Consider the following 8,881-nt stretch of genomic DNA (forward strand, 5'->3'; position numbering starts at 1 on the left):
GCAAATCTAGAATCATTCATGTTTTTACGCATTAGTGTTCCACAATTTTATTGAATGAAATAGGAGTGTTGTGGTATGATAAATAATGTAGTGTTTCTCCATTAAAACAGCTGCCAAAACAAATCTGAACACATGCAAGAGAAGATTACGGTTCACAAGTAAGCACTTAGTTTCTTTACCAGTTTGTCAACAGAAATTAATGTCAACTTAATTCAGTGCTTTTTAGTGAGTTAAGACTAAAAATAAAGAAAGTTAGGTCAGTTTGAGACCAGCTTTAGGTTCTGATTCTCCAGCTCAGGAAAGCAAAGATAGATCCGCTTTACACCATGTAAAGCTGCAATATTATTACCTTAGGTCCCAGAAGCCACATAAGCCTGTTAGAATGGTAGTACCCCAAATTAATTCTATGCTTTGCAGCATTGCCAGTTGACTCTGGTAAGTGATGCCCTGATATGGCTGTACTCCTGCATAGTCCAGGGGAGGAGCAGATGTATTCTCTGAGCATCAAGTCTGAGTTTTTGAGACAGGAGCATGGTCTAGAGGAATAAAGAAGGAAGAGCTTTACTTTTACTCCCACCCATTGCTTGTGTTATGTCTTCAAGCACTTTGGGCTAAGAGTTTTCTGTTTAAGGGTAGCAATGAACAGCTCTCACGATGCGTGTGGCTCATGATAAGCAGGTCAAGCATGGCACCTGTAGAGCTGTTTCATGTAATTAGTGCCACAACACGCTGCCACCAAATGCTGGGTAATTCCAGTTGTGGAAGTCAGCCTGATTTGTACCTGACATGTCCAGTCATTGCAGTGAGTAGCCTTATTAATGCAAGTGGAGTGGTTAGTCATTTAGGGAACTGTTGTCATCTTCCACTGTGAACTTCTCCAAGCTATGCCTGACCTCAGCTCATGTCGAGGATGGTTTGGTTTTTGTGTGTCTCAGCTCCAGGAATGTTTTGGCATGCAGTTGTTAAGGTCCTGAAAGTTGAGCACCTCACTTGCCAATATATTTTTTTCTATACTTTCTCTATATACATGCAGGTGATTGGGTCCAGCTGGTGAGAGAAACTGTAGACAGAAACACAAATACACCGTAATCAAAAAATCTGGTGATCTAAAGGCTCCTTGTCTTACTCAAATACCTTCAGTTAGAACACTTTCCAGGTCTGAGTATCAGATCTCTTTTCCATCCTTAAAACTAAAACAAAGTGTTATATCAGAAAACAATTCTGTTCTTGGAACAAATGGGTGGGATTCAGATTGAATACACATGCTTTGGTGTATCCATTGGAAAATATGGGTCTAAGAACCCTTACTCCAGTTTTCATTTTGGAGATTGTTTCACATTAATTCTCCTCTTCTTGCTTCCTTCATATTTCTTCTACTTACTCTTCTCATGGAAGGCTGGGGAAGGATATGAGAACTATTGTATATCAGCAGTGACAGCTAGAGCTCAGTATGCAAAATACAATGATGTTTTCTAGAAAGGCACATGTATGATTTATTATCCAAACTAAAGTACGTGCATGAACCTCTTCCAGGAGCTAAATTAAAATACTGTCTAAAATCTGCTAACTTTTCACTGCAAAGAATGGATGATTTTTCATTTTCTCTAATTGTCTTTTTCTTTCACAAGAATATTGTTGCAGGACTTACTTTGTCTTCTAGGAGAAGTGACACTGTGCTTTGCTATGCAGCGGGGCATACTATTCCAGGTTGTTCCGAGTGTTTTTTTATTGAACTAGAGTGCTTCCCTTTAACAGTGGATTCACAGGCTTGCCATTGAACATGGCAATGCATATTATCGTTACCAGTTGCTTAGAGGGCATTATTAAAAAGAACCAAAAAAAAAAAAAAAACCCAACCCAATTTCTGTTCAGACAGGTGAGTATTATTATGTGTGATAAATCATAAACATCCCCCTTTGTTGGGAGAAAAGCACCTTGGACGTACGCTATCTGCATTATCACTACATTTGCATTCTGACAGTCCTCTTCAAAATGAAATGTTCTTTAAAGTGCTTTTCAAAAACTGACCTTCACTCTTGAAACATCTCCTCAGGGAAACTATCCTTTTGTATTAGAAACATCATTTTTATCTTTAATATTTAACTTCCATGGACTTCTCACCTGTTCTTTTTGGTTTTTTTTTCAGTTGTGTGACAATGGAGTGTTGAAGAGAAGTACCATTTTCCAGTTGAAGTAAAAGTTTGCAATATATATTTTCAAGTAACCTAAATAAGTTTTCATATAGAAAAAAAATCTGAGATTTGTTTTGTAGATGCTGAGAATGACTGTGCCTATTACAGTTTTAGACTTACAAAGTTCCAATGCAATATAGGCAGTCACTTTCTTCCGTTTGTATGGCCTACAAAAAAAGAACAGTGATGTGCTGAGCAACATGAATTCCAGCAGTCCGCTCTCCCAAAAAACAAGGAAAATTATTCTAGACAGGCAGTTTTATGTAAGACACAACTTATCAATGAAAACTTGAAATCGCTGATGTTTGCTATGAAAGTTAGCTGCAGATTTATTAATATTTTAAAGTCCTTTTTCATTCTTTTTGTGTCTAATCAATGTATCTTCTGTTGAAAGTGATCTTAGAAATGTTTACATTTGGTTCCTGAAAAATTCTGTATTTGGCTGTGGTCTTAAAATGCCAGGGTTTTTACTTCTGCAATTTATTGCTCAGAAAATGCCCTAAAATGCACACAGGTAATAAATTACTTCCCATAACAAAACAAGCATGCTTCAGTAAACACTATCAGAAGAATACTACAAAGCGTTCCCATTTTCTGGAATGAATGTCATCTTTCTTTGTAAGAAGAATATTTTTCATTGAGTGTGTATGTGCTACATAGAAGAATAGAAAAACATTGTGACAGCTTAATTGGTTAATTTAACTTTTTACTTGGTTTATGTGAATTGTGGTCCTAGGTGTAAAATACATGAACTACTTATATCTAATTTAAACCTTATTTGAAGAGCTAAAAATCAGCCTGCAAGATGCCTGCCTGATTCTGTCTCATTGCTCACTGCTGAATTCACCCTGATGTGATTTGTACTAGCAGATCATATTTATCTTTCATATTTCTTGTCTTGAAATATACATTAATTTCTTCAGGGAAAAACTGTTGGCCTGCAGATGGTTCACAAATGGTATGGAATTATTGTTTACATTTTCCACTGCTTTGTTTTCTGACTGGATAATTTCTGCAGCAAAGCAAGATCTGTTTCTGCAGACATTGGCTCATGTGCTTAACCTCACTACTCTAGTCCTGTTTAGGTCATGAGGCACTTCATTGTAGTAAAAATAGGTGGGGAATATCTTAGAGGATCATGAGCTAGAACAGCAAGAATGGTAAATTGAAGGGGAGGATTAATGATGGAATATAAATTATGAACTATATTTCTGGCAGCTATTAGAGCATCTGATCAAAATTAGCAGTTGTAACTACTCATTTAATGAAGATCATTTACAAAAGTCTTTATGGAACGTGTACAGAAAATAGGGACAAAAAAAGCCAAAGAAATATGTTTTAAAAATCTAATCGATAGTTAAAGTAAACATTTCGGAAACATATTTACCCCAGACTTCTCTGCAAGATAAAGTTGGTATGCGTAATATACACATTTAATATTTATATTCATATCATATCATAATCAAATTAGTATACCATGAACCAATAACAGAGAGGCTAGGAAGGAAATTCAGACATTTGATGCCAGAAAGAACATTGCATGATATGCAGACTGAACATTCAAAACAAGCACACGAAAAATAGCCAAATATATCGTGAATCGGACATACCACAGGATGTTTTGGAAACACAGCAACAGCAACAATGGAAACTTTTTAGACTTTGTTTAGCTATAACAGAAAACAAAAGCAAGACCAATTTAATTAATTAATGAAAAAAAGATGTTGACCATTTGGAACATAGCAAATGTAAACCAAAATAATTGAACAGAATGGAAAGGAGAATTGTTTCCAGTTAGTGTATCTATTTTTACACATTGTGTGCTCAACACACACAAAGTTTTATAAATAATTATCTCTAATGGGAAAACTCTAAGCCAACTCAGTGGGTGTTAAACATGTGAGGCAACATGTTTAACTCAAATCTGCTTGAATATAACTATTTGATTTACAAAAATTGTTGTGTTTGTACTGTCATGGTGTATGAAGACATACCTTGTAACATGGTGCTTTGAACAGCACAGAATGATGAATTTCTGTCACTGATTCTACTGCGTTTAGATGTGTATTTCACGGTTTTTATAAATATGTCAGGATTTGATGAAAGTTGCAATTTAAGCAAAGTCATAGTAATGTTTCCATTAAGTTTTCCCATGTTTCTCTATTTTCATTTTCAATTTCATTTTTTCATTTCTGGAAAAGAAAGTTACCTTGTCTTTTTGTATTGTTTTAGTAAATATTCCCACTACTCTCTATTGTATGTGAGATGAGGTAATACTGCCATGCTAGGAATATCTTCTCAATTTCAATCCATTATATCAATCATTAATATGAATCTAAAAGTCATTACATAGTAACCCAGGAGCCTTTTCTTCCCATTTCCCACCCCCTTATGCAAGCCTATTTTAATACTGGAACATTCAGGGAAGGAGCAGTGTTGAAAATCCTTGTTGGGTTTTCTTACAATGCATTTTCTGTCTGCTGTTTTTCCTAATAACTCCTGTGACAAATCCAGGGCTAGTGTCTGAGCATGCTTTTTTAGTATTTATTGGGCATGAGAGAGTCCTTTCATATTGCCCTTCTGCACTAACAATGTGAAACACCTAAGGAGGAGCTGTTCCCACTCTCATCTGAACAGAGACTGGTTCATCCTATCTACTTTTCTGACTATCAGGCATTCAGGAGTCAGTATTTTTAATGGTGAGAACAAAAAAGTTATTTATTTATTTGTTTATTCTAATGTATCTTCTGCTTTCTGAACTGCATGGTTCACTGTTTAAGTAGGGTAATACTTGTTAAAAAAGTAGAAGAGATTCTCCTGTAACCACTTGACTCCAAGTACGGGCATTTCAAGGAAAACTGCCAAACGTGATTTCACAGTGCTGCACATTAATGCAGAAAATACTGGCAGAGGAAGAAAGGTATGGAGTTCACAAGGTCTATGGCTCTATCTTCTCCTGCACTAAACAACTTCCATGCACCAGGAAAGTCACCTTGACTTTCCTGATGTATGAAGTGTTGCATGTTAGCAAGTTGTAGACAAGAACGTTTGTGGTGATATTTTATAACGACTTCTACCAAGGATGCATGAAGGATACACATTAGTTTCAAATTTTTGACCAGTTACAAAGATTTTTGTAATTTTTTGGGAAACAGAGATAATGGTTGAATTCCTCAGTTCAGGTTCTTCCTGCAGTTAGGTAACTGTTGAAAGGAGATTTTCTGAACCTTATGAAAGATGTTTGTTTCATGTAGTTCTGTGTGCATGCTCTTCTTCAAGAATTTGTTAGAGTTTTCTTGAAAAATTTTTAGATTAACCTTTGTTGGTATGAAAATTAATCACCAGCCAAATAATCAGCATTCCTACCTGTATTCCTACCAGTCCAGGATTTCCTGCACAGCCTATGCAAAAAGGAAAAAGTGAATCGATGAGGACATAGTTCTTTTCTGTGTGACCTATAAACAAAACCTCCTTTACTCAGTGGAAAATATAACAAATTTTCCTGATCTTAATACCTTTTACATGGCATGTAGCAAGGACACCAGTACATTTTCTATTACAAACAACTACCAACAATCTAGTCTAGTTCTCACACATTTTTCCCAGGAAGTTAAATTAAGGATTTTTTTTAATACAAATGCTCCTTTTATTGTCGTAATCAGTAGAAAAAAGTAGAAAATCAACCCATTGGCACAGTATCTTTTTCACCATATAAAACAAATTTTGAATGTCAGAGTATCAAGCCTTCAAGGCATCAACTTTTAAAGTCACCCCCCCACATTAACTAAAGAATGTTACAGTTATCTTAAAAGAAAACTAAAATCCTTACCTCTGCCAAGAAAAGAAGCTTAGATTCTGTCTGCTAGGTTTCCCTTCTTTCAGACTTCACATTTGTGCCTATGTATGCGTAACCATGTGTGGTATTATTATATATTTTTAAAGTCCTACCTGGACTTTAAAAGTCTTACTGGAAAAGAAAGCTATGAATTCAAAGTGTTGAACTAGAGGTTGCTCTTGGTCCACTGGAATTTGTTCAGCTATGGTCTCAGGTTCCACGGAGCCCTCTGTTAACCTCATGGCTTACTCCAGTTCAAAGCACTGTCTATACTGTAGCGTTGCAAAAATGGAAGTGCTTGACAGAGGCTTATTGTACAAGCTCAGTATGGATTGTTTTCCCCTCAAGAAAACTTAGGTTATGTTATACCACAGTAATTGCAGAATGGTGACGACGTCACCTTGCCAGGTTTCTGGCAATTTTCCAGTCTTCTAAGCTTGCAGACCTCGGAAATCTATTTAGCTCCCCATAGAATATAAATTTTAGCATTTGCACATGGATTTAGTTCACAACTGAAAGTTTCCTGTTCAAAATCCACGAATTCTCTCCCCCAAATCCAGGCAGAGTACCTGTGAAGGTTCAGAGAAAATCTGCAGAGCTCTCCTCTGAGAGTAAGGAAGGGAGATGTTACAGGATCATCTAACAAGGGATGAAAAGAATAATTTTTATAGTGATGTGTGCAGTAGATCATTGATCATTACAGATAATCAGCTTTTTCTATCCTACCGCCTGGGCCTCCCATGTCTCTATATACAATCTGGCTCCAAAGGCGCAGGGTTCCACATCTCCGATCCCATATTTTGTAAGATTGTCTTCCAGCCCTGTCTACAGTAACTCACAGCATACAGCCTTTTAATGAATACAGTAATGAGCATAAAAATGGGAAGATGAGCATTAATATGGGATGACTGTTCACTTCAGCCTATTCCAGTTCAGCGTTGCCTCTGCATCCTGCTTGCCACTTTACCTCCACGCATGGGACTGCCACTCCTTCATCCTCGTCCCCCACTGAATCCATTGCCTATGCATCCAAGGGCACTCAGGCTCCACTGCATTAGGATGCTCTTAGGCAAAAATGATGGCACTGAACGTGGTAAGCTGGCACAGAGCCAACACAACTCTGGGGAAGCTTGATATCCAATCTAATAGGTGACCTTCACCCACTAGAAACAAATGGGCTAAATGATCCCTTCAGAGCCTTTTCAGACCCATATTTTTATGTCTCTCTCCCAGCGTATCATCTTCCAAAAGTTTTACTTTCCTTGTCAAAGTTGGAAGCAGCAATTTTCACAATGTCAGGTTTCAAATCTTCCCAATCCCCCAATCAACCACTAAGGACTTTCACAAATTATGAAATAAGGTTGGTACTGGAATTCATAGTGACATAAAGAATTTGCTCACAGGTGTTTCCTCCCAGATTCTGACCCTAAGCATATTCAAATACATTTCCACACCTGTTTTGTAAACGAGAGAATGGATACAAATATAATAAATTGTGCTTTGCAGAAGAGATGAAGAAATAGACGGTCTCCTCCTATATGTCAGCTTGCTCACTTTGAGGACAATTACGTTGACCTTTTCCTGACAGGATTTCTGAAGTAAAATGTTCTTTGGTTAACCTGCAACCTTCTCCCCATCTACAACAATGACTTCATAGATTAAAACTACAATATAAGTTAAAGGCATACCTCACAGGAAAGCGTAAATCGGTAATATTTAAAGATCATTTTAATTATTTGGTTTTGAAAGTCAATTTAAATATATACTGACATTCATTAAATGTATATTTAAATTGGCATTCAGACCCAAAGCTTATTGTGATGATGCGATTCTGGACTCTGAAACATGTAGGCAGGGAAAAAATTGTCAGACTAATGAGAAACATAATAAAAAATCCAAAAATTTAAAAAAGGTTTAAATTTAGTATCAAGAGGCGCTGTATCATTGTGTATGGACAAAAATATGCTGTTACACATCTTCATCTTTGACCATAGTTCCTTTGTGTAACTTGCCTAGACTAGTGGGGAGTTACACACTTCAGATATTCTTGCAAAAGCCGCAGGGAATGCATTACGTTCTGCTGAGGCTCACATTACGCGGTGTTGTTAGCTTACGACTCAGGCACTAAGGTCATGGTCTGACTACACATTAAAGTCAGGTTTAGAGCCTATAGTGCAAGATCAAAAATCCTGCAGTGTAAAGACAGCATTAACACCATATTGTGTGCTCTTAATTTTACGAAACAGTGTTTGCATGCCCACACCTGATCTGGATCTAAAATATATCACTGGCTGATCTGGAAATGCATTGATCAAGTGTTAATGACCGGCATATTACAGCCTAAACCAGACATTTGTCAAGCACTTTGATTCTTATGATTCCTAATCAATGCAGGATGCCAGGAGGGAAGCAAACTAAAAAAAAATACTTGAGTAATAAATAGAAATATCTGAAATTCTGGAGACGTGGAGTACTTTGAGCAAAACTTGACTGTCTTCACAAACACTGGGACAGAGAAGGCAGGCTCTGAAACTCTTTCACAGAAATGGAGGAATACTCTGTTCCGTGTTACGTGAATGAGAGAGGCGTTCTTAATCACATAATGAAAAGAGAAGTTAGTTACAAAACTTTCTGATTTACAGAGGACTGAAACACCTCACATCTTGGAGGCTAAGTTTCTGTATAGCAAATCATGTTTGAAATCTGAATTAGAAGACAATAATTGACAGGACATCCAGTTCCAATTCTTTAAAAATTTACTTAAATTTTCACTTCCACAGATCATGCAAAGCTATCATCCAGTCTGGCTGAGCTGCATGAAGGGGTGGAGACAATTTTGACACAGAAGATGCAA

The sequence above is a fragment of the Calonectris borealis genome, chromosome 1 (genome assembly GCF_964195595.1).
Source record: "Calonectris borealis chromosome 1, bCalBor7.hap1.2, whole genome shotgun sequence".
NCBI classification, from domain to species: Eukaryota; Metazoa; Chordata; class Aves; order Procellariiformes; family Procellariidae; genus Calonectris; species Calonectris borealis.